The sequence below is a fragment of the Balaenoptera ricei genome, chromosome 1 (assembly GCF_028023285.1).
Source record: "Balaenoptera ricei isolate mBalRic1 chromosome 1, mBalRic1.hap2, whole genome shotgun sequence".
Classification (NCBI taxonomy): Eukaryota; Metazoa; Chordata; class Mammalia; order Artiodactyla; family Balaenopteridae; genus Balaenoptera; species Balaenoptera ricei.
The window spans coordinates 98,328,289-98,356,074 of record NC_082639.1 but is presented as its reverse complement, the minus strand read 5'-3'; the positions used below and the strand labels follow the sequence as shown (position 1 = coordinate 98,356,074).

General features: G+C 35.1%; 1 protein-coding gene across 6 annotated transcripts in view; it reads right to left on the bottom strand.

Annotated features, from left to right (window-relative positions):
• The window catches only part of RAP1A (RAP1A, member of RAS oncogene family), a 79,894-nt gene that overhangs the window by 36,816 nt on the left and 15,292 nt on the right, over positions 1 to 27,786 (bottom strand). The window contains exon 1 of one of the 6 annotated variants that reach the window (XM_059927738.1): positions 3,793 to 3,811. The exons of the other annotated variants lie outside the window; for them this stretch is intronic. The gene's annotated coding sequence lies outside the window, so the exon portion shown is untranslated. Of the gene's footprint in view, positions 1 to 3,792; positions 3,812 to 27,786 lie in introns of those variants that run through there. 6 annotated transcript variants of the gene reach the window in all.

Below are 27,786 nucleotides of genomic sequence, written 5' to 3'. Positions count from 1 at the left end.
TTCCAGTCTATGCTCCTTCAAATATTTGAAGACAGTTATTCCACCCGCCACATCTTCTTTTTCAATAAGCAGTCCTATTTCATTTTTCAGATGATAGTTTCAAATTCTGTAATCATTCTGTCTCTTACGCAAAAGCTTTAGGTCTTACACTCTCTTAAACTAAAAGTAATATATGCTAATTAGTACTACTAGCAGGCATTACGAAAAGGCTTATAACAAAAAAGAGCAGTCACTATATCCCCTTAACCTACTTCAAACTTCTAGCTCTTTCTTTGAGTGTTCTCCATACTTCTAAATAAGATATTTATACTCCTATCTCTTGGTTTTTAGTTTTACATATTGCTCTTATGGTAGATGAGAATTTTAGCTCTCTTAAATAACACATAGCAAAGTAATATATTAAGATTACATTTCCTTTTTCGTATAACTTGTGTTTATTCTGGAATTGTCTACCAACATATTTTCCAACCAAACCTGCCAGACAATCTATGAATTTCATTCCCTTCTTCCCACCCCCCACCCCACAAAAAAAATCCTTCCTGGAGCTTGCTGTAATCTGTCCCAGCTGCTCTCCAGGCCCGCAGATGTCTGTCAGCCTAGGACTTTCTTATGTACTGGTGTGCTTCAGAGTGCCTATCCACAGAGGTCACCACTACTATTTCTACTGCTCCTCCAGAAAATACGGCACTTGTCCCCGTAAGTCAACATCTTCTCTAAGCACACTGTTTAAATCAATAGAACAGTGTGAATATGAACTATTGGGCTGGTGACAGTATTTTTTTTAAAGAGAAGGAAAGAGAAGAAAACACTAAATTATAGATCATTTTCAGTATTGTGCCATCACTTTTTGGTAAAAGTATCCAAAACTTTAAAAAAAAAAAAACTTTTAAAAGCACAAGGTTTCCACAGTTTCTTAGGTTCTTACATTTCCTTACTAAATGACACTTCCCTACTTCTTCTTTATGTATCAAAAAAGGAACACAAATTCTACCACTTTAGAAGACACTGACCCATCAATTATCCCCAAATTTTTACTAAAACCTTCAGTAAATTATGACTGAGGCAGTTATCCCATTCATTGTACCCTTGACATTCTCTAAGAATTCAGGTAAAGGATTAAAATATTTAATCCAACCATCTTACTTTTTCAGGAGTAAAAATTTTTGGCAAATTTGACAAGTGGTCTTGAAAGGCTTATTATACTATTATGATAACTCATGCAATAATCTACCGTTTGAAATTATTCCTTAAAAAAATGTATTAGTGAGTACATTTTTCTTTTATAATAATCTCTGTAGCATCTGTAGTTATATCTCCTTTTTCATACTTATTGTTTACTATGGCTTCTCTCTCTCTTTTGATCAATCTTACCAGATTTGTTAACTCTATTAGTCTTTTTCTAAGAATCAACTTCAGCTTTGTTGATCCTTCATTGTTCGCTTGTTTTATATTTCTTTATTTCTACTTTTATGTCTATTATTTCCTTCCTTTCTTTATTCTGTCCTGTTTCTAATTTAGACTGAATTCCTGGCTCGTTAATTTTCAGCCTTTCTTCTTTTCCAAAAAATATCTCAGACCCTCCATCAGGGATCTTTTTCCTTCTACCTAAAGTGTATCTTTCTGAATTTGTCTTAATGATATTCTACTGGAGACAAAAATCTCTGTTTTAATTTTTCTGAAAACTTTATGTACCTACACTCTTGAAAGGTATTTTAGCTTTAATAGTTATTTCTTCTCAGCACACTGTAGTTATTCTTTTCTTCTGGTTTCAAGTTTCAATTTTTCCTTTCAATAAACCAGTCTAATAGTAGATCTTTTGAAGGTAATCTGTCTTCTCCCTCTGGCTATTTATTTATTATTTATTTTATTCATTTAATTTTTGGCTGTGTTGGGTCTTTGTTGCTGTGCGCAGGCTTTCTCTAGTTGCGGCGAGCGGGGGCTACTCTTCGTTGCGGTGCGCGGGCTTCTCATTGCGGTGCGTGGGCTTCTCACTGCGGTGGCTTCTCCTGGTGCAGAGCACGGGCTCTAGGCGCGCGGGCTTCAGTAGTTGTGGCTCGTGGGCTCTAGAGCACAGGCTCAGTAGTTGTGGCTCACGGGCTTAGTTGCTCCGCAGCATGTGGGATCTTCCCTGACCAGGGCTCGAACCCGTGTCCCCTGCATTGGCAGGCGGATTCTTAACCACTGCGCCACCAGAAGCCCATCCCTCTGGCTATTTTTAAGGTCCCTGATTATATGCAAATTTAACTATGAAGTGTTTATGTTTAGTTTTTTTCTCTCCTGTTTAGGATCTGACTTCTTGAATTTGTGCCATTTGCAATTTTAGAAATTCTCAATTATAAACTCCTCAAATATTATTTCTACTTGACTTTTCTTCACATCCATATTCTGCTTTGATAATTGTTAGATTTTCTCATGCTCTTCTTGTATTAATTAAGACTAATACAAGACTAGGCTGATGCAATAAGAGACTCTACAATGGCCTGAACAAAATTCAAGTTTTTTTTTTCTCTCTCACATGACAGTAGAAAGGGACAGTCCAGGGCTGGTTTGGCAGCTTAGCAGTCTGAGAGAGCTAAGCTCTTACATCTTGTTGCTGCTCTGTCATCCTTACAGTATTGCCCTCTTCCACCTAGCTAAAAATAGTTCATCACTGTGTCCACATTCCAGTCTATGGGAAGGAAGAAGGAGGTGGGAAATGGAGTATCTCATTCCTCTTATAGGCATAAACCGTAAGGCTAAAACCTATGCACACATAACTTCCACTTGCATCCAAATTGCTGAAACTTTGACATAGAGTCAAATCTCACTATCAGAAAGGCAGTGAAATGGAAGCTGTAGCTGGACAGCAAAGCATCCAACTAATACAGTTATTGCTTAAAAGGAGAAAGAAATCAAGGAAATCTAGCAATTTCTGCCCCAATTTTCTAATTCTCATTTCTTCTCTTACATGTTGTCCATCTGTGTCTCTTTATTTTGGTTAATTTATTTTTCAGGTCATCTTCCAGGTCATGAATTCTAATCTATTGAATTAAAAAATTTTTATTTATATTTTTCATTTCCAGAAGTTCTTTTATTTTTTTGTCAAAGCTATTGGTAATTGTTCATAGTCTCATTCTCTTTCTCACAGCATTATAGTGAAATGTTTAAAAGCCTGAACTTAGGATCCATACTGCCTGACTAGAATCCTGCTCTACCACTTACTAACCTCTGTCTACAACTTTTCCTCCTAAACGCTGAATATTGGGAATGCCTCTATTAAACAGAAGACGGGAGACTATCACATTATTCAAAAGTATTCCTCACTCTGTGCCTTTGAGCAGGACATGTGCTCCATGAGTTGTAAAAAAAAAGCACCTATTCTTTTATAGCAACAGAGTAAATCATCAAAAACTACATCAAAGCAGACTGCTTTTTATATGTAGTACAATCTACTTAGTAAGATGAATATTCTTTAGCAATCTTTATCATCGCAGGCAAATAAAACATTTGTAAACCATGAAGAAAATTTTATAGGCTGTGACTAATACTTTCTATGTTGACAAAAATATTTTTTTCCTTAAAAGATAAGGCTTACTAAATTAAGTTTACTAATTTATGCTAAGTATATCAATTCTAGAATCCTGACGGATACATTTCCATAAAAAGAGGTATTTACTCTAACTTTATTCCCTTAAGGGCATTGCCACATAAATTATATAATCTTAATTTTAAAATTTAAGACTAACACTAAAGCAAGCCATAGCTAATGAAAAAGTATAAATTTAAAATAATTTCTAAAGCAAAACAGCATACCTGTCACAAATTTCTGAAATCTTTATTCTTAAAGACTACGTCACTTCTTATAACCAACTGAAATGCTGAGATCTTTCCTGGAAGGAAAAGTAAAACGATGTGACCAATAGCAACTAACCTCTATATAGCATTTTATCGGGTACAAAGCTCTTTCCTTTATATTTTTTAGTTCACCAAAATCAAAACTGTATATGATTTCCCCCACTATAAAGATAAGGAAACCATCCAAGGTTTAACTTGAGTTAAATGACTTAGGGGCAAAGTAACTAGGCGGCTATACTCAAACCTATCCTGATATTAAATGCCATTCTCTTTCAATGTATTATGCTTTGTTACATAACAATAACAACAATATTAATAGCATACATTTACTGAGAGCTTACCACTCTCTGGCTCTGAGAGCCAGGCACTGCTGTGAGAAATCCTCACAAAAATCTTATGAGGTAGGTACTAGTAATTTGCCCAAACCACACATCTAGGAAGAGAATCCACAATTCAAAATTCCGCAGCCTGGTTCCTGAGTTCACACTCTAACATGCTAACTTGCCTCTACTCATATATGTGCATAGAAACTTGAATACACATAGAATACCTTTGGAAGGAAACTGAGGAATGAGGGGACAAGGAAAGAAGGGAGATTTTTCACCATATGCCTTACATACATTTCTTGAAGGTCAGGCAGAGGAAGGGGAGTGGGGTAGGAGTATTACAGACATGGAATTCCATGGAAAAAACGCACAGATTCAAGAGAATGAAAAGTCTAATTAAAAAAAAAAAAACTATTAAAAAAAAGTCTAGGTGGCTTGAGCATTTACAGTGAAAGCTTGGGGGAAAGGAATGAGTACAGATGTGGTTTAAACAGTAAGCAGGCTAGCAAGCTACCAAAGTCCCTGTATGATAGCCAAAGAACTTGAAACTTTCCTATCAGAGGAGGAAAGTCACCTAAGGTTTTTGAATAGATAATTTGAGGGAAAGAAAAAGAAAAAAACCCCACAAACTTTTATGAGAACTGTGGATGTAGGAACAAAGGGAATGAGAAACTGGAGCAGGGAGTCCAGTTAGGAGGGCAAGAAATGAGGCTGGGGCTTGAGACATAGAGAGGGTTAGTCTTAAAGTAAGGGACACAGTTCAGCAACTTTGTTGTGAACACCAAGTGAGATAATGCATACATAGCTCTTAGCACAGTGCCTGGCTAAAAAACAACAACTACTACTATCACTGCTTTACTACTGTAACTACAGTGTTACTAGTATCAATATTTTGAGAAGAATTGTGGAAAGGTAATGTAAGACAAGAGTGGATAGTACTGTCAGATTAGGAACCCCAAATCAGGAGGCAGCATAATAAAATTTATTGATTCTGAACCTGACTGAATTGAAGGGTCATCAGTTCTTTAAAAACCGTAAACACATAGGGAGAAGTGGAGACCAAGGAACCCAAACTAACAACCCCTGATCGAAAGGAACCCCTGGCATATCTGGATCCCTGTGTGAGCCTGGGTAAGTTAATTGTTAATATGTAATTTCCTTATTAATGAAACAAAGCTGGATTAAGATACCTCACTGGTTCCTGATAATTAAACAATATAACATATTTTAGGTACCTATAAAATGCTTAAAACATGGGAGAAGTTAAATGCTTTCCCCTCCTAAAGTGAAAACAGAGGATCAACATTTTGGTTTGATGAAAACACTGCCACATTAGAAAACTACTGCTAGGACCCTAGTTTATTAACCTGTTTGCTTTACGAACTTCAAGTCTATCTTAGCATGGCCAGATAGTCATGAGTTTCTGATTCTCAAAAACTCTGAAGGTTCCTGTTGCCAGAGATTACTGGCTTTGTGACAAGAAATAATACAGGCATAGACACCTTTGTCTTTAAAATATCCTGTTCAGGACAACCTTAGTCCTAATCAAGTTCTTAATATTTGAGATGAGAGGAGGTCAGAAAAACATAATAAGAAAATTATTTAAAGCTTGCTTTCATGAGACAAATCAATTTGATCAGGTCTAAAAATTGGCCATTAAATGAGAATTAAACTTAATTAGGGATCCTGGATTCTGTGCCTAATGTTAAGAAATATACAAAAAAAAATGTGACTATTGATTTATAGAATTTCTAGGATTTATTTTCAAGAAGAATAACACTGGGTGAGAGATTTTTATTTTCTCATAATGGAACTAAATGGAGATTCTATAAATGGGAGATATTAATTTAGCAATTAAGAGTTATGAATTGCTGACCACATATGTTATAAATGGATTTCTTGGTAAGAATCAGTTCCAAACATTCTTTTTTGGATGGCCATCAACCCCCCCAGTAGACTAAGCTATCATAAGTTTATACCTAGATCACTGCAATAGCCTCTCATCGGGTCCCTTCACATCTAATTCCCTTCAACCCCCCAATCTTTTTTCCATAGTGAAGCTAGAATAATCTTTATAAAAATACATATTTAATCATGATAGTGACCCTCTTCCCAAATCCCTCCAGTTAAGATACTTCAGTGATTTGCCACTACCCTTAAGGATAAAGCCAAACAATGTTAATGGCCTACAAGAGTCTGCAGTTTGGTCCCTAATTCCCACTCTAGCTTCATTTCACAATGTTCTTCTCCCTCTCTTTCTCAATGCTCCAGCCAAACTGGCTTTATTCCATTTTCTCCACTGTGCCATGCTCTCTCCTGCCAGACACAGGTCAGTTGGTAAAGTGTTCTGGAGAAAAGTAAAGCAGGAAAGGGGGTATAGTGAGTTCATAGGGCAGGAAGATTTGTAGTTTGAAACAAAGTGATATTCAAGTAAAGACCTAAAGGCAATGGTAAGAGAACAGAGTCATGCAGACATCTAAAGGAAATCGAGAAGCCTTGAGATGTCTGGTCACTTCTATAAAGAGAAAGGATGGCACGCTAATTGGAGGGAAGTAATGAGAAGATTAGTAGGAGGTAAGGTAAGTGATGAAACAGACAGCTTAAAGATGGCTTTTAGGTCATAGTAAGGACTTTGGCTTTTACTTGGTATGAGATGGGAACTCACTGGACAGTTCTGATCAAAGGATGATATGTTCTCACTGAACTTTTAGACAGATCTCTCTAGCTGTTGTGTGGTGAAAGGAAGGAAGAGGTAAAGGGCAGAGGCAGGGAGAACTATTTGAAGGCAAATGAAACCCAAAAGATGGCAATATGGACCAAAGCAGTAGCAGTGGAAGTGGTAAGAACTAGTTATCTTCCAGATATATTTAAAGATAGGGCCAAAAGGAGTGAAGAGTTGGAAGAAAAAAGGCTACTAAATAATAAACAGAAGACAGACGCCAAACAGAGAACATTGAGCAGGATAAATATCAAAAAATCTACACCTAGGAATATATTCAAACTGCAGAAAATCAAAGACAAATATTGAAAGAAGCCGGAGGGGGAAAGAAAACACCGAACTGCTAGAGGAGCAAGAATGAGAATTACCTGAGACTTCTCTTCAGAAATTACACAAAAATAAGAGAATGAAGTGAAATATTTAACTGTTGAAAGAAAAAACCCCACCAAGCTATAATTCTGCAAATCCAGCAAAGTTATCCTTCAAATGACAGAGAAATACAGACTTTCTCAAACAAAAATTCAGTGGAATTTGTTGCCATAGATCTGCTCTGCAAGAAATATTAAAAGAAGCTCTTTAAAAGAAGGGAAATGATTTAAGTCAGAAACTTGGACCTAAATATTAATATATGAAGGTAAAATAAAATGGTTTTTCTTATTCTTAATTGATCTAACAGACAACAATTTGAAATAATAGCAATAATGTATTAGATGATTATAGTTTATGGATAAGTAAAATGAATGACAGCACATTATAAGGGATTTTAGGAATTGGAAACTGTTATAAAGTACTTGTATTATCTGTGAAGTGGTATAGTGTTATATGACACTGGGCTTGGATTAGTGGTAAATGTATATTTCAAATTCAAGTGCAACCACTAAAACAAAAAAGTATACTTGATATGGTAAAAGAAGAGAAAAAATGAAGTCATATAAAACGCTCAGTTAAAACCAGAAGGTAGCAGAAAAAGCGTAGAAGACAAAAAGGAAACAAGGGCAATGAACAGAAAACTGTAACACCTATGGGAGCTATTAATCCAACTACATTAAAAATCGCTAGTCAAAAATCAACTCTAAATACACCAATTAAAAGAAAGAGACTGTCAGAGTGGATCAAGAAACGCACTTTGGGGACTTCCCTGGTGGCGCAGTGGTTAAGAATCCGCCTGCCAATGAAGGGGACACGGGTTCGATCCCTGGTCCGGGAAGATCCCACATGCCACAGAGCAACTAAGCCAGTGCGCTACAATTACTGAGCCTGTGCTCTAGAGCCCGGCTCTAGAACAACAAGAAAACAGATGAACAACAAGGAAAAACCGATGAATCTACCATTATACCCAGAGACTCCAACACCCCTTTATCAGTAATTGATAGAGACAGCAGGCAGAAAATCAGGAAGGACATAGCTGAACTGAACAATACCACCAATCAACTGGATCTAATTGATACTTTTACAATACTTCATGAATAACAACAAAATATATATTATTTTTAAGGGCATACGGAACATTTAAAAAGATAGACCAAAATCTGGACTATAAATAAGTCTCAGTAAATTTAAAGAAATTTAAATCATACAAGTATGTTTTCTGATCACACTGGAATCAATAATAGAAAGACATCAAGAAAATCCCCAAGTATCTGGAAACTATAATAACATATCTCTAAATAATCCTTGATTCAAGGAAAAAAATCAAAAGGGAAATTAGTATTTTCAACAGAATGAAAATAAACACACCATATCAAAATTTGTCAAATAAGAGCCCACAAATAAACCTTTTCATAAATGGTAAAATGATTTCTGACAAGGGTATTAACACCATTCAATGAGGAAAGGGCAGTCTTTGCAACATATGGTATTGGGAAAACTGGATATTCACATGCAAAAGAATTAAGTTGGACCCTGACCTTATGCTATATACAAAAATTAATTCAAAATGGATCAAAGACATAAACGTAAGAGCAAAGCTATAGAACTCTTAGAAGAAAACATAGGGAAAAGTTTCATGACATTGGATTTGGCAATGATTTCTTGGATGTTACATAAAAAGTACAGGCAACAGGGGCTTCCCTGGTGGCGCAGTGGTTGAGAATCTGCCTGCCAATGCAGGAGACACGGGTTCGAGCCCTGGTCTGGGAAGATCCCACATGACGCGGAGCAGCTGGGCCCATGAGCCACAACTACTGAGCCTGCGCGTGTGGAGCCTGTGCTCCGCAACAAGAGAGGCCGCGATAGTGAGAGGCCCGCGCACCGCGATGAAGAGTGGCCCCCCGCTTGCCGCAATTAGAGAAAGCCCTTGCACAGAAACGAAGACCCAACACAGCCAAAAATAAATAAATGTAAATAAATAAATAAATAAAGGAATTCCTTTAAAAAAAAAACAACTGTTCATGTAAAAAAAAAAAAAAAAGTACAGGCAACAAAAGCAAAAATAGATGATTGGACTACATCAAAATTTAAAACGTCTGTGCATCAAAGGACACAACCAATGGTGTAAAATGGCAACAGATGGAATGGGAGAAACTATTTGTAAATCATATATCTGATAAGGGGTTAATATTCATAATAAAGAACTGCTAAACCTCAACGACAACAAAAAAAACCCAAACAAAATGAGCAAAGGACTTGAATAGACACTTCTCCAAAGAAGATACATGAATGGCCAATAAGCACATGAAAAGATACTCAAATGGCCAATAATAAGCACATGAAAAGATACTCAACATCACTAATCATTAGGGAAATGTAAATCAAAACCACAATGAAATACCACTTTACATCCATTAGGATGGCTATTAACAAAAGAAAACAAAACAAAACAAATTTAGAAACCAGAAAATAACAAGTGTTGGTGAGGATGTGGAAAAATTAGAACCTTTGTGCATTGCTGGTGGGAATGTGGAAAAACGTATGGCAATTCCTCAAAAAAATTAAAAATATGATTACCATATAATCTAGCAATTCCACTTCTGGGTATATACCCAAGAGAGCTGAAAGCAGGGATTCAACCGCATATTTGTAGTACACCCATGTTCACAGCAGCATTATTCACAATAGGCCAAAAGTGGAAGCAACCCAAGTGTCCATCAACAGATGAATGGATAAACAAAGTGTAGTATGTACAGACAATGGAATACTATTCAGCTTTAAATGGAAATTATGATACCTGCTACAACAAGCATCAACTTCGAGGACATAGTAAGTGAAATAAGCCAGTCACAAAAGGACAAATACTGTATGATTCCACATTCATGAAGTACCTACAGTAGTTAATAATTAAATTCATACACAGAACGTAGAATAGTGGTTGCCAGGGGCAGGGAGATTGGGAGTTAGTGTTTAACAGGTATGGAGTTTCACTTTGGGAAGATGAAAAAAAATTCTGGAGATGGATGGTGTTAACAGTTTCACAAAAATGTAAATGTACTTAATGCCACTAAACTGTACACTTAAAAATGGTTACAATGGTAAATTTTGTTATGTGTATTTTATCACAATATTAAAATAATGTAATTCACCATACTAACTTAAAGTAAATCATAGGTAGAGGTGCCAGCAAAGGAAGACCAGACGCAGCAGCCAGTAAGGTAAGGGTAAAACCAAATATGTGGTTTCTTGGAACAAAGAGAAGAAGACATTTCAAAGAAAAGGAAGTGATCAACTGTTAATGCTGCTGACAAGCCAAGTAAGATGAAGACTGAGAACTGACCACTGGAGGTCACTGGAGACTTGATGAACTCATTTCAGTGGAATAACCTAGGGCCAAAAGACTGACCGGGTTCAAGAAAGACTGAGAGATGACAAACTGGAAATAGTATTAGATGATTTTTTCTGAGGAGTTAACTTAAAGAATAGAAAAATGGGGTGGTCACTAAGACAAGGGAAAGAGGATTTGGGTTCAAAAGGGGTTTTGTTTATACTATTTTCACAGTAGGTAGAAGTTCAGTACATCAAACATTCAAGAGCTACTTAGTAAATCTTTGTCCACAATGAAGTATTCTCAAGACTAGATTTATTGCTTGACACTAGAGGGTACAGGGCTGCAATTTTGAATCCTTCTTCCTTCCACCTCCCAAACATACGATATCTCATCATCTTTTTCCAAGGTCATTGAAATTTTTAATAAAACTCTTTATCAAATAATATTGCAATAAGTGTACAATAATTTAACTATCTTTTTGTTGGATATGTCCAAACATTCTGCTATAATAGATAACCCTGCAATGAATCTATGCATACATTTTTATCCAGAATTATTATTTTTTCTTTGGGTTACATTTTCAGATGGATCATTACTAGATTTAAGGTTAGGAACTTTTTGAAGGTTCTTCATGGAGATTAATAGTTTTATCAATTTACATTCCCATATCAAGAATATGTGGGTCTCGGGAATTCCCTGGTGGTCCAATGGTTAGGACTCGGAGCTTCCACTGCAGGGGGTATGGATGGGTTCAATCCCTGGTCAGGGAACTAAGATCCCACACGGTCAAAAAAAAAAAAGAATATGTGGGTCCCATTTTACCACATCCCCAATAACAGAGTTTCAACTTAAATTTGCTTATTACAATTTAAATGTTCTTATTTTGTTAATTGTATCATCAAAGGTATTACCCTGCTTTAGTTTAAATTTCTTTAACTGATGAGGTTAAACTGTTTTCCAAATACTTATCAGTCACATCTTTTTTCTTTTGCGAACTGCCTATTCTTTTCTCATTTGTTTTGAAAAAAGTTATTATTCCTATCTATCAGTCTAGTATGTTTATTAATTAAGGACAGTCACCCTTTTGATTACTGTAAGTTTTCCCTGCAGGTGTTATTTATTTTTAATGGTTTATTTTATCATATTCAAGTTAATTGTTGTTAATTATGTTAAATCTGTATTTTCCTTTGTCATTTTCCCTTTTCATAATTTGGTTTATAACTACTAAGGAGTGGGTATCAGCGGACTGAAGCAAAAGACTGTGTTTAGTGATTAAAGTTCTGTTGTAAGGAAGTTAGAAAGTTTCTTGTGCTATTAATATCTGGTTTATTATCTAGTCTCCATTTAAATGAAGGTTTATAAACGTATGAGCAATACATAAGTAAGTATATAATAAAATCTGGTAAAAGCAACTAGAAAAATGGTACTTGGATTTAGAACACCTGTAATTAGGTGCTGGCTCTACCACTTATCAGCTAGAAGACTCTGGACTTCTTAACCTCATTCAACTCTCATGACCTATAAATAACAGTATTTTTGAGAGCTTACTATGTGCCAAGCATGACTCTAGGAATTTTACTTTTGTCACTTATTTAAATACAACTCTATGATATTATAATTACCACTTTACACAAGAGAAAACATATAACCTAGAGAGGTTAAATAACTTAATCAAAATTCAAACACAATTAGTAAATGGCAGAACCAGGATTTGAATCTAGGCTTTCTGACTCCAGTGCCTCCATCCTGGCTCCTAATCACTCTATTATATGGCCTCTTTCATCTTTAAAATGGGAATGATACCATTTATCTCATAGGTGTGGTGAGAGGATTAAATGAGGCAATACACATGATGAATTTTATAGTGCAAAGTGGCAAGCATAAGGAACGGTATTATCAAAGATTTTTGTTCTGAATATCAACAAAAAAATCAGATAGATACTTTGTATGACTTAATAAAACAAAACAAAAAAGATGATGGCAAATTCTTCAACACATATACTGGGAACTAAAATCCTTACAGTAACCTGTTAAAAGTACCATGGAGACAGCCCTTAGGCTCTTGCTTTCTGGCTGGAAAAAAAAAAGTCTGTCTCAGGCTAGAAGAATATACAATTTATTCCATGAAAATGACAGCACAAAGCATGATCCCAAATCAGTTAAATATGCACGTTTAGAAGCCCCATGAAAACAAGAGACTCAGTTTGTCTTTTTCCCTCTTAGTCTAGCCACTTCTTCCTCTTCTGTGTAACACAAATACCTTGGTTTATACCCCTTACGGTGTTATGCCATACCCACTTCCTCTTTTTCTATCCAAATCCTCCAAGCCCTTCAGGGTGCATTTCAAGCCCCAACTTCAAAGTTATAGCCATTAACTCATGCCTGCAGCCTTCTTTACCTGACCTCTCATTACTTCTTTTATAAAAACTACTTAGTCTCTGGTTGCATTTTCTTTTGTTGAGATATAATTCACATACCATAAAATTTACCATTTTAAAGTATATAATTCAGTGGTTTAAATTACATTCACAAGGTTGTACAACAATCACCACTATCTACTTCCAGAACATTTTTACCACTCTAAAAAGAAACCCCCATATCCATTAGCAGTCACTTTCCCATTTCCCCCTCCCCCTAGCTTTTGGGCAACCACTAATCTACTTTCTGTCTCTATGGATTTGACTATTCTAGTTATATCTATAAATGAAGTAACAGAATATGTGACCTTTTGTGTCTGGCTTCTTTCACTTATAATGTTTTTCAAGGTTCATCCATGTTGTAACATGTACCAGTATTCCATTTCTTTTTAAGGCTGAATATTACACTATATGGCTATACCACATTTTGTTTATCCATTCAATGGATAGTTGAGTTGTTTCCACTTTTTGGCTATTATGACCAACAATGTTATGAACATATTGCACAAGTTTTAATTGTGAACTGGTTTACAATTCTCTTGGGTGTATACCTAGAAGGGAATTGCTTGGGTCATACGGTAACTCTATGTTTAACTTACTGAGGAACTGCCAACTGTTTTCTACAGTGGCTGTACCATTTTACATTCTCACCACATCCTTGTCAACAGTTGCTATCACCCGTTTTTTGATTACAACTATTCTAGTCGGTGTGAAATGGTATCTCACTGTGGTTTTGATTTGCATCCCCTAATGTCTCTGGTTATATTTTATTTTATGTGACATATTCCTCTAATTCATAGTCACCAAGCTTCTTCTGTAAAGGGCCAGACAGTAATGTTTTATGCTTTGAGGGCCAGGGATGGTCTATGTTACATATTCTCCTCTGGTTTTTGTTTGTTTTTTAAACAACAAAAGCAAAAGCCATTCTTAGCTTGAGGGCCAAACAAAAATGGGCCTCAGACTATAGTTTGGCAACCTCTACTCAGATTGTTTCATAATTAGCCTGGCCTTCCTTATCAATGTCAACTTCATTGAAAGCAAAGTAAGGACTACTTTATATTCCTTCACAGTGATATGCACAGAGCCCATAAATACAAAAGCAGAGGTTTTAAAAATACTTGAACTGAACGTCTTGCACAAAGAATGTCCCCAATTAAAAAAATACATATGTATCTTCCCATAGGTATTTACACAATATAAATAAAGCATGCTAGTTTTTAAAATGAGTACTAAAAGTAAAACATAATTTTTCTTTTGAAATTGGGCAGCTTGACTATGAATATCCTAAGAATCAGAGAAAAAAAAATTTTATAAATGCCCTTTGAATCAAAATTATATTTAGAGGCAATTAACTTTCTAGCACCAAATGTATTTTAAGGGCATACTTCTGACTCAACTACCTCTAAATCCTAAAGCTACAAATAACATTAAAATTATACTAATATACTATGGCAGAACTTGATATCTGTTCCTCTAACTTGATTACTGGCCAAAAAACAAACGAGCAAACAAACCAAAACAAAACAAAAGGTATATACTTCTGGCAAATGTGAAAATCCGGTAATTTCAACAATTTGAGTTTTACATTCTGGAAATTGTAGGTTGATCACAAAGAAGGAATTGATTCTACATAGAAACTCTTGGACACAGAATGAAAACTAATGTATCAGAGAGCAGACAACTAGCTATTTATCTCTGGAAGTCACTGAACTTCTTCCAAGTCCAGATTTCTCATCTTTAAAAGTAGGAGTGATTCCATCTGTCCTACCTTTTCCACAGAATTGTGATGATCAAATGAGACAAAGTTTATAAAATTTTATAAAAAGCATCCTACAAATAATATGACTCATATATTGTTAGAAGAATTCTAAGCCAACACCAAGTTTTCACTACTAAAATAAGTATAAACAAGAGTTCTCTGGGTCTTTAGAGGTATAACAAGTATTTTTCCTAACGGTCCAAATGACATCAATGAATACTATGGTGATTCTTTTTTTTAAGTCTTTCTAAAAGAAGAATGGAAATCAGCACAAACTGGTCTTACATTCTGAGTGGCACAAAGGTTAACCAAGTGCGTAAAAGCATTCAGACCAGTTCCCCAGGTATTAGGAATCTAAGACAACATTCATTCTTTTGCATCTTTAGCTTATTCTAGCTAAAAGGAATAATGTACTAAATATTCCTTTAAATACCAAGCTGCCTGCTAAAAATTCAATGGGAACCAAACAGTAACCTCAAAGATGAAGCCAGAATCAGCAGTAAAGTTTTGATCAGCAGAAAAGAAGGAATAATAAAGCAGTGATAATATATAATATTCCATGCTAAGTACTTTATACAGACCATACCATTTGATTTTTATGACCATAAAGTAGGGCTACTATTATTACTCATATTATAGCTAAAGAAAGTGAGGCTAAGAAAAATATTTTACCAAAGCTCACAGTAATCTGCATAGCAGGGATTAGAATTCAGACAACCTGACTCTAGCGCTCACATTCTTAACCTGAAGTAAGATAAACTGTGTTTAACAGACTTCATTTTCTATAGCAAAAGCAAACCAAAAACGAAATCCAAGAAAAAGGCAAAACTTCCAAATGTGTACTTGAACTCATTTTCTTTCCATATCCAAGTACTCAAAATTGATAAAAAGTAGTTAATGACCGAAAGACCACATAACAAAATAAGGTGATTGGTGAAGGGTTGAGATAACATATCCTACACATACTCATTCTAACATTGGCTTCTAATTTTTTTAAGTTCAAAATTAAGCCTTGTTTCAGTAACTTTTTTCCCTCAAAATGGCTGAATTTTTTTAAGAAAGCCCATTCCAATGACTTTAAATCTGTAGTCACTGTGGTTGAAAATGTGCTAGATTACTTGCTACAGAGGAGGAGTACATTAAATATTTGAAATTCTGTTGGCAGAAATGATCACCAGGAAATATTTGTAACCCAGGTCCATCCACTTTCCATCAGCATAACCAACTAACTTTACCTCCACTTTCCCTAAGCCCATTTTTACTTCTATGTACATCAATGTAAGGTCTGGTACACAATGAGGCTGCATGTTTGCAGAAACCAATACATTACAAGAGTCTCCTTGCAAATGCAATTCTGATCAAATTTTTTTTAAGTTATTAATTCTGATAAACTTTTTAAAAAGTCATATCTGAATGAATTTTATTTTTCTTTTATCTAAAAAACAGAGCATGGGGGGAAAAAACAACCCCAAATCTTGCACCTGACATCAGTATGTTGAAGGGCAATGATGAAGGGTCACAAACATGGAAATATTTAAGGATATTAAAAGAGCTGCCAAAGAAATAACATTTAATAAAATAACTAAAATTACAAAAACAAAATGTAGGGGTATGGGAACAATCTTTAAATTGTCAAAAAAAGAAATATTCCCATTATATATGATAAAATTTCTAAGCAACCACACACACAAAATACCACAAGTAAACAGAAATTATATCACAGCTGAACAGTGACTTTGCTACATATACCTGAAAATATAATGATTATACAGTAATTTCTATGTAGAATTAGTTCTCGACACTTAGTATACCAGCAATTTTCACTGAACAATAGAATTCTCAATACAGTACAGACTAAAAGACTAATAATGTTATCTACAACATCTGTACACATTCACATTGATAAGGAGAAATTTCTCAGTATCTAGACCTATCTTAATCCTTTGTCATGTATGAAAGTGTCAGAACATATAAGAGTTGTGAAATTTGAAAAATGCTACTTACAAATAAACGACGAAATCACCAACTCCTAACACTGTGTTTGAGTCTAATACTTTTGGACTCACATGATTCTCAAGGGTCTTCAAAAATGAATTACTACAATCTTTTGTTGTTATAGTATAATAAAAAAACAATTTAAATAACTTCATATTAGCTAAAAGATATCAATCAATAAGAAATAAGTACTGAAATTCTCTCTACAAGCATATAAAGGGCTAACTTTGAGGCGTATCTCTGGACTAAGCTTGTTATCTGGGAGAAAGTATTTACAGTCAAATCAAAAACTACCTGAATACGGAGACACCTTAAGTATTACTAAAGCCTTGAGGGGCAGGGTTCAAAGGGAGACACTACAATTAAATATCTATAATTAAATTTTCTAGAAGTTACAATCTTAGATCTAGAGCCCTGTTTCTAACAATGCCTTTTACTGGCTGGAAGCGAATAATTGAAATATTAGCCTGAATCAATCTGTAAGGCACACCAAGCAGAGCAAACCTCAAACTTACTTCACTATCTAGATTGATACAGAAAAAAACAATACTACAATGGTCCATAATGCCACAAATACCTATTATGTTTATCTACTAAACATGAGACAATGAAAGAAAGGAAGATAAAACCAGTTACCCAAATTTAACAAGAAAAAAATACTATAATCCCATTTCTCAAAGCTTGGTTTGATTAACTTATCAATTATATAGTCTGTAGGTAACAAAAACTGTTGGAAAAAGCCAAACACTTTTCAAAAAAGCAAACTGGTTCTGTGTTGAGAAGATGCTCCACTCTAGGGGATGCATTCATTTTTTAATTCCCTAAGTCTACATTTGCTGAAATTTATTTACAAATTGGGCACCAAGCTAAAAAAAAAAAAAAAAGGAAAGAAAAGGAAATATCATGGAGAACTTAAAAGACAGACACAGGCTGTCTTTCCAAATTAGAAAAAAACACCTCTAGCTCTAACTGGCAGAGCTCCCCTACTAAGTAGGCAGAAGTATACTAGGGGATACAAACAGACAAAAATGAAAAAGTCTGCCAAGTTAATGTTATGAGAGGAAAGAGAAAGAGTAGAAAAAATCTGGTCATTTACTAGGGTTCTGTCAAAACTAGGTGGTGGAGCATACAAAAGGAAACAGAGAGGCTGACTTTTACAAGAATATCTTACTATTAGCACACAAAAATGGAGCAAAAACTATTGTGCAGTCTAAATATGACTCATGAAAAAAGCTACTCATCATTAGGAATTATTGGTAACTGTCTAAATAAATATCCTATTTTTCAATACCTGGCGTGGTATAATCATACGCGTGTGTGCGTGTTTTGAGGAAACCCCCACAGCAGTTTTTCCACTTCACTGAAACTTCTGACACTGTGACCCATTCGTCATCTCACAGACTATCATTTTTCCTTCCCTCCTAAACCTGGACTCCAAGAGTGATCATCAGTGTAACCTAATAGTAGCTAAGCACAGACTTTGAACCTAAGTTCCTGGGTTTGAAGTCCAGCTCTGACACTTGCACTGTCATATCAGGCAATGTCTTAACCTCTCTGTGCCTCAGTTTCATCACGGGGAAAACAGTGCCTACTTCACAGGGTTATTCTGAGTAAATGAGTTAGTATCTTTAAAGCAAACTTATAACTGTGCCTAGCACAGAGTAAGGACTCTAGAAGTGTTTGCTCTTTATCATCATCACCATTTTTGTCTGAGTTATTCTTTGCCCAGCACCCTGTGTGTCATGTATTCCTCTTTCCCCCCAAATCAGCCGGTAACATCAACCATGAATGAATCTTAAAATCTCTCTTCATTGCTGGAGAAAATACCATTATGTAAGTGATGTCACTACTACAAATTTCTGATATGAAATCTCCCCTGGGCCCTTAGTACCGCATATCAATCCTTTTACCAATCTCTGCTCTACTTCCTCTCTCATTCCCTCCCCTCACTGATAAATTTACCAAGTCCAGTCACTATCATCTTTTCCCCTCAAGTCCCACTCAGTGGATAAAGTTGTCCCTCCTCACATTTAAGGTTATCTTTGCATGTCTAGTATCCCTTCCTCCTCTTTTTGGTTATCCTGACACTCTGTGGGGAAATAACCTGTTTCCCGCACAGCAGTGTTGGTGGGAACGTCAATCAAAGTGTTCCACCCACCACTAGGCAAGGGAGATATCACACCAAGGGATGTTGAGCCAGCCAATTAGGCTGAATGTCTCATGATGCTGAATCTTGAGCAGAATGATGTGAAGATGGAAAATGGTTAGAGTTGATTCATTCTGACTGTGGTACACTACTGAAGACACTGTTCGTTGCTGCTACCTAGGTCCTGACCCCTGCAAACTGTCCTGGTTCTTCTTGGGGTTTCCTGAGGCCTGCATACTTTTTTCTTAGGTAAATTCTGTTATTCAACATCTATCATATAAATATCTTTTTTTCTGCTTAAATTAACCATTTCAGCTATTTGTTCATCCTTTTATTGGAAAAATATTTATTGAACTATGTGATGGTTAGCTGTATGTGTCAACCTGGTTAGGCTATAGTAGCCAGTTATTCAAACAAACACTAATCTAGGTGCTGCTGTGAAGGTATTATGTAACTGTTGTTAACATCAAGTAAAGGAGATTACTAATAATGTGAGGAGGCCTCCTTTAACCAACTGAAAGCCCGTAAGGGCAAAAATGAGGTTTCACTAAAGAAGAAATTCCATCGTGAGAATTTCTGCCAAAGCTTCCAGCTGGTCTGCCCTATAGATTTGGACTTGCCAGCCCCCACAACCATAGAAGCCAATTCCTTGAAATAAACCTCTTTATTTTTACACACACACACAAAATGTATATGTGTATATGTATAATACGTGTGTGCGCATGCACACGTTGTAATCCTACTGGTCTGTTTCTCTGGAGAGCCCTGACTAATACAAACATCTGCTGTATACTGGTGCTGAGAACAAGACAAAGTCTGTTTCTGTTGCTTGCAACCAAAGAAAGCCCAGTACAGTTATATATGTCGCTGTTTGAGAAAGAGAGTCCACAAAGATTTCACTGTTTGACACACGTGCTAATAGTTTAAGATCAAAGCCGTGAGTAGAATTTTTAAATTCTAAACCTACTGGCAATAAAACTAATTTTCTAGATTCCTCCAAAGTACAGGGAAATTAAAGAATGATGGCATCCTTAAGAAAGAAAGGGTGTCTAAAACAGCTGTCAGAATGTTCTGGTTCCTTTACTCTAGTTCAGGGATCAGCAAACTATGACCTATAGGCCAAATCCAGTCCACTGCCTGTTTTTGTGTGGCCTATAAACTAAGAATGGTTTTCTTAAATAATTCTTAAATAATTTTTTTTAAATCAAAAGAAAAACGGTACTTTGTGATACGTGAAAATTATATGAAATTCAAATTTCAGTGTTCATAAATAAAGTGGACACAGCCATGCACATCTGTTTACATATAGTCTACGGCTGCTTTTGCCCTACAACAGTAGAACTGAATATTGCAACACAGACAACATGACCCTAAAAACCTAAAATATTTATCATCTGTCTCTTTACTGAAAAAAGTTTGCTGACCCCAATCTAGTTTATCAAAGAAAAGCATTAACCTATCTTCAGGACGAATGGGTAACAAAAGGGAGGAAATGTTAGAAAGGAGGATACAAGAAAAGGAATAAATTAATTGTAGCTATTATTCTTTGAATCCTCACCATGTATGTACAAAACAGTTTGGAACACTTTACATATATTAATATTTTTAATCCTTACAACATTCTTATGAGGTGGAGACCATTATACTGATTTTATAGATGAGGCAGAGAGGTTAAAACAAACCTGCCCAAGTGCAACAGACATAAATTACAGAACCAGGATTACAACCCAGGCTGTTTGCCTCTAGCACCTGTGTGGTTAACCACAACATCACACTGCTTTATCACTCATTTTCTTGTCTATCTAATCTGCACAGCATTAATGATGTTGGTTTTCCTTAAAGTATTACAAACTTTGTAGATGAACCAACAATGGAATAAATGAAGAAGTTTGTGGCAGTGTATTCCTCAGAGAACTTGAGGGATGACAAAGACCTATGCCTATCTTCCTGAAGATAGAAAACTCAGGAAGATGCCCCACTGGATTCAATCAGTGCCTCCCCCAAGCCATACTTAAACTCAGAAGCTCAGGCAAGCTTCTATATGAAGGCTAAGATAAAGCATGTTCTCCTTCCACATGTCTTGCCTCATCATGATCAATTAAATAAGAATCTGGATGGTGGAACTGTGATGTGGATATTTCTTAAAACTCCTCAGTTAATTCTAATATACAGCCAATCCTGGGTTGAGACCTACCACAGTATATTTCTCTCCTTTCAAGGAGAGTGGTGATCAGAAGAAAAGAAGACAGGTGAGGGGAGGGGCAAAGGTAGAGATGGGGAAACTTGACAAACTTATCTTCCAAGAATGGAATTTTCATTTAGTACCAAAGCATGCTAGTAAAGTGTATTTCTAGTCTTCATGTCTCAACTCTACATCTAAAAACTTAAAAAAAAAAAAAAAAAGCAGGTATAAAAACAAAACTAAATATTTTTACATATACATGTATATATGTTTACACAAGACATTTCTGTAAGATACATAGTAAACTGATAACTATTATTTTTGCCTTATCTGTATTTTTTACTCAATCTGTATTTTTGTCACATGTATTTCTTTTTATAATGTATTACTTGTTTAATTAAAAATAATTAATTTTTAAAAAACAGTATGGCTAAAAGGATGTTCAAAGATTAATTATACTTTGAATAGCAAAATAATTACATAAAGAGCTAGTAAAAATTACTTGATACCTTCCTAGAAAGCAGTTTACTTTTTGTCAGAGCACAAGACATAAACTCTCCCCAACCTTTATGTGCAGCAGAGATGTATATTCTAACAAATCTATTAAAGAATCTTTTCCACCAGATGACTATTACTAACTGAAGTTTTACTGGTACTAATTTATCAGAATACTTAAACATGAGGGGAAATATTTTAAATAATAAAAAATAAAATGGAAATATTTCAAAGTTTTACAAACACAAATGTCTATTATACATTCTAATTTTTATAGTCATTTATAATGATCTCACATTATGTTTAGCTAAAATCAAATATCCTCCTTATATGGACAATTCATTTAAATGAATCTGAAGTTTAATATGGCTTCAGGCTTCAGAAAAGAAAGTAGGCAATGGGGGTGGTTAAGACAGTATCCAAGCAATCACACAAGCTCGGCCAAACATCTAAAGTCATAGTGAGTTAATGCTCAAGCATGGCTTGTCATTTGCTTGCTACTGTGAGTCTGAGTAAAAGATTCAGCTTCGTGTACATTCACAAAGTGTTTAAGTTAAAGTTTGCACCAAAGAATAAAATCTCAAACCTGGTTAAACGGTAAGCCTCAAGAGACAAAAATCACACTTGAGATGTCAATTTTTTAAACACAGCTCGCAAGAAAGACCATACCACAAGGGAAAATGGTTGGTTTTTCACTTGGCTAGATGAAGAACCATGACCCAAAGCAATGTGAGCCTCTGCAATGAGCCTAAGCTAGCTGTGGTAACAACTCAACTCCAAGAGAGACTACTCTTAGAAAACAGTCCTGTCCGAATTGCCTAGGTACTGAATATCATTTATTCTATTTATTATGATTAGTTTTTAACCTGGGTGAACATAGTACTCTCAGGAGAGATTTTTCATTACAAAGGTAAACTAAGTCTTCCAGAACACTAAGAGCATTTGAAAGTCTCACTCAAAAGTGTGTCTTAGGGAGTTCCCTGGCGATCCAGTGGTTAGGACTCCATGCTTTCACTGCCAAGGTCACAGGTTCAATCCCTGGTCCGGGAACTAAGATCTCACAAGCCATGCGGTACAGCCAAAAACAAATAAATAAATACATAAATAAAATTAAAAAACAAAAGTGTGTCTTAAGAAAAAAGTTAGGTCATAGATAGAATCATAGTAAGTAGGGTCAGAATCAACATTTAAAGATTTTAGTAATGGTGTGAGCAGTTAAATTTAAATTTAAAGGAGAAACTGTCTCAGAAAAAAATTAGTGCCTTAAAAAAAAAGCCTAAAAACACTTCTACTTTGAAAACCAAAGTATAGGGGCTTCCCTGGTGGCGCAGTGGTTAAGAATCTGCCTGCCAATGCAGGGGACACAGGTTCAAGCCCTGGTCCGGAAAGATCTCACATGCCGTGGAGCAACTAAGCCCGTGCGCCACAACTACTGAGCCCGCGTGCCACAACTACTGAAGCCTGCATGCCTAGAGCCCATGCTCCGCAACAAGAGAAGCCACCGCAATGAGAAGCCCACGTGCCGCAAGGAAGAGTAGCCCCCACTTGCTGCAACTAAAGAAAGCCTGCGCACAGCAACAAAGACCCAACGCAGTCAAAAATAAATAAATAAAATAAATTTATTAAAAAAAAAAAAACCAAAGCATAATTCTTCTGCAATGTTTAATAGATCTATTCTCATATATTTTGAACTTCATGAACTCTAAGCCTCAGAAAAATGTATGAATAACTCTGAAGACAATAATATAAAGAAACTCTGTAAAAATAAGCAGAAACAGCATATTATAAGATATCCAAAATAAGTACATTACCAAAAATGTACAAAGAGAGAGAGAATATATCGCCTTTTAAAAGGAATAAAAGTTAGATAGCAGAGAGAGTATATATCCAAGATACTTCAATCAAAAAACCAAAGATTAAAAGGCATACTGGACAGAAATGTTGTGGTTCCAAGTATTTCCATAGAACTCACAGCTCAACAACTTGTTTGTCTACTTTGCAACTTAGAAGTACTTTTAGAGTTCTGAATTACTGCCAGGCACTAAAAGTTCTCAAGCCTAAAAATGTCAATCCTCAAAAATTTGTATTATTCTTATCTAGTTAAAATACATATATCAATACTTGTGTTTTAAAAAACAAAGAAACAAAACCTAGCCAAACTTAAACTGTAACTTGTAATCTGAAAAATATACAAAAGCACATCTGCCTACTTAACAGAACTTTTTATATTTCCAGATATACAAGTACAACACTATAAAGTACAGTAATGAAAATCTAGTACCAACATCAGAGTAGGCGTGTAAAGGAACGAAAAAGAAGTGAAAGCCTAAAAAGAGACTCAAGCATATAATGCAATTCCAATTCTTAAATGACCAGCAATTCCACCATAAATGGGAATTTATGATACTGAAAAACACAAACAAACAAAGATGTATGCCAAAAACAAAAAGAAAAACACCCCAGGAAACAAAAGGCCCTCCAATAAAAGAATGGATAAATGTACATCAGTTCAGTAGAACATTGCTAAAAAGAAATGGGATAAATTACATATAGTGATATGAAAAGATGATCAAAATGCCTTGGGCAAAAAAGCAATTTGCCATAGTTAAAGTTCAGTCTATTATTCTTTTTTAAAAGATAGATAGGGACTTCCCTGGTGGTCTAGTGGTTGGGACTCTGTGCTTCCAATGCAGGGGGCACGGGTTCAATCCCTGGTGGGAGAACTAGGATCCCACATGTGGTGTGGTGCAGCCAAAAATAAATAAATTTTTAAAAATAAAATAAATAAAAAAAAGAGATAGAAACAGGTTTATAAAACTACTTATGTTAGAATATACACAGGAAAAAGCTGGACAAATATTCACATTAATAGTGGCTGTCCTTGGGGAAAGGGACTTTCGATAAGTTATACATATCAAAAATATTAAGATATACAGAATAAAATAATTCTGCTTCTTGGAATTCATCCTAAGGAAATAATTTAGAATGCCTGGAAAAATTCAACTACAATGATATTCATAGCAGAGTTTTTATAATAAAAAATTGAGGGACTTCCCTGGTGGCGCAGTGGTTAAGACTGCACTCTGGATGCAGGGGGCCCAGGTTCGATCCCTGGCCAGGGAACTAGATCCCACATGCCACAACTAAGGAGCCCACGTGCCACAACTAAGGAGCCCTCGAGCCTTAACTAAGGAGCCCACCTGTTGCAACTAAGACCCGGTGCAACCAAAAAAAAAAAAAAAAAATTAAAAACTATAGGGAATAATTTTTTGAAATGATTGCAAATTCACATAACAGAATACACCTATTGATATTATTTATCCATTAGATATAATATTAAAATATATTCATTTTCACAAAAATTTCACAATATTTTATTTAAAGGGAGCATGAACTATTACGCATCCGATCTCATTTTCTGAAGGAAAATAGATATGCATTGAAAACCACTGGGCAAGAAGTATACCAAAATGTTAACAGACTGGGAGGTAAAACTAAGAGTGATTTTTCTTTTAGCTTATTGTATTCATTCTCAACAGGGGCAATATTGCTCCTAAGGGGGTAAAAAAAATCTTAACTCTTTTAGTGTACAAAGCACAGATTAACATACAATAAATAAACAAATATACAGTATGATACCTGTGGTATTAAAACTTCATTAGGGGGACGATTAGAAAAATATATAAAGACTGGAGTGAGGGGAGCAAGTGATAATGATAAAAAGGCTAAGAAACTGCCTCATTGGTACTCTCATTTTTTCTACAATGAACTTGGTATTACTTGGGTCTGAATAAGTAATATACGCACATTGAACTACTTAAAAGGGGACATACAACGAAAAGTTAAGACATAACATTAATTTTCATTATTAAATATAAAGTTTATTCCTATAGTCCTAAGGCTTTAAAAATACACTACAGATTAAAAAAATAATAAAACTAAAATGAAAACATATTGAGAAAGAAATTGAAAAAGTACTGCATCAAAATTATCTGGGATCCACTGGCAGAGTAAACTACAGATTCCTTGGCCCTACTGCAGATATAATAAAATCAACATATCTATGGATGGGACTAGTAGCTTTTATTAAATGAGGCACACTTATATCATCATACCACTCCACAGAAATATGAAATCCAGACAGATATATATTTTAATCTGGTCTAAAAAATTTTTTAAATTATGTACTTAAGTGATAAAAATAAAAATAACCTAAAAGCCCGGAAATCTAGGAATTCCTGCTAACCTCCTCCCTTTCCTTTAAGGAACCTGGAGATTCAAATTTCTTCACAAACTATCAAACACACCCTATTATCCATTATCTCTACTGGGTACAAGGCACTGTGAAGAATATAAAAGAAATAAGCAAAATTCATAAATTTTGCCACTAAAATAAACTCACTTCAGTTAAATCTGCAAAATCCAGTATTAACTACTGGCCTTCTCAGGGCATCATTCACAAAGAAACACACGTTTTTAATCCCATGATGAAAATTAAACAAGTAGGGAACAAAAGTCACTGTTAGGTAATAATAACTGGGATGCTGTCAGCTACATTCAGTTCGCTAGTTAATAAACGTGTTTGGCATGTCAGCCTTGAAATATGCAAGATACAAAATTCTGCCTACCCCAAATTACAAACCTCCCATGTTAAAGACTCTGGGTTTAAAACGTTAAACCACAAATGCCAAGATTTACTGTGTACATAAATAATGAATCTACCTAAGTGTACAGGTAGTAGTCCCACTTAACTAAAAGAGAATACACTGGGTTAGTCAAAATGGATACAAAGGATTAAGATGTTGCTTCAGTCCCTAGTGATCTTCTCCAATTTCTTATAGACATTGATGCCAACTTTTGGTGGTAGTAATAATAACAGCAGCAATGATATTTAAGTGCTTTTTGTACGCCAGGCATACTTATTCAATCCTCAAACATGTCTTTTTCCATTTTACAGATGAAAACAACTGGGAAATAAAGAGGTGAAGTAACAGCTGGTAGATACTATATACAAACTTCCATAGTGTTTTGCCTGCTGACCACAAATACAGTATCAAATAACCAAATATTCAATGTGAGATTTGGCATATCATTTATATAAATACATTTATATCTTATAATTAAACCATTACCTATAAAACAGTATACAAATGAATGTAACTGAGGCAAACCTGAGCTAGAAGAATCAAACAAAAGTTTTCCAAGTCATCAAATCAATAGTACACTTTTCCCATTTCTCTCACTTGCTACACCAAGAAAACGAACTTAATTTTGCTTGTTTTTGCTTTAAAGTACAGATTTTATCATTATATGTAATTCCATCTCAGGAATGCATTTGTTTAATTCATCTGTAAAGCCTTTAACTCATTTTATCCCCCAAAAATCTTCATCTTTAAAAGCTTTATTAAATTTAATTTCATATTCTATAATGAACTCATCTTAGAACCTTCATTTTCTAATTATAAAATATATGAACAGTGTATAAAATTCAGAAAAAAGTTTAAATTTAAAAAGGAAAATAAAAATCACCTGTAATCCCAACTTCACGATAACAACTTTGATCCTACTGATGTTTCCTTTTTGCCTATATTCTACATATGAATAGAAACTTGTAAAAAATAAGAATTGAAATCATACTATATAAACACTGTTAATCAACTTTTTCTCTCTTAACAATAGAGCATTTCTTTAAATGGTGCAGACAAAAGCAATTATATGATTGATTTTCTACAAAACACTTTGGCTTATAGGACTAAAAAAAATAGTTTCTTATACTGTGAAAATTAACCACAAGGTGGAGAGAGGATGGTTGGTCCTTCATACAGAGCCATCTCTCTTTTGCAAGTATTTGAATGCTTTAAAAAAAAAATCATTGAAAAATTTTACTGATTAAATAGGCATTCTCTTTGTACTACTAAAAAACTTCACATGTCCATCTTCAGCACATCAACACACAGAAGACATTAAATACATGGTTATGGAAATGTTATAGCTGCAAAAGATCAAAAATGTGACATAGACACAAGCTCAACACAGTACAGTTGAACCTAAGCAGAGCCAGTTTGGAACACCACAAAGCAATGATTCTTTATATCCAGTGTTAAGGCCTACTGCTTACATACACACACAAGCAGATGGCACTGAGTGGTGACACAATCTCAAGCTTGTTCTATTGATGACAGTAGTACAAGTCTAAAGCATAATGGAAATAAG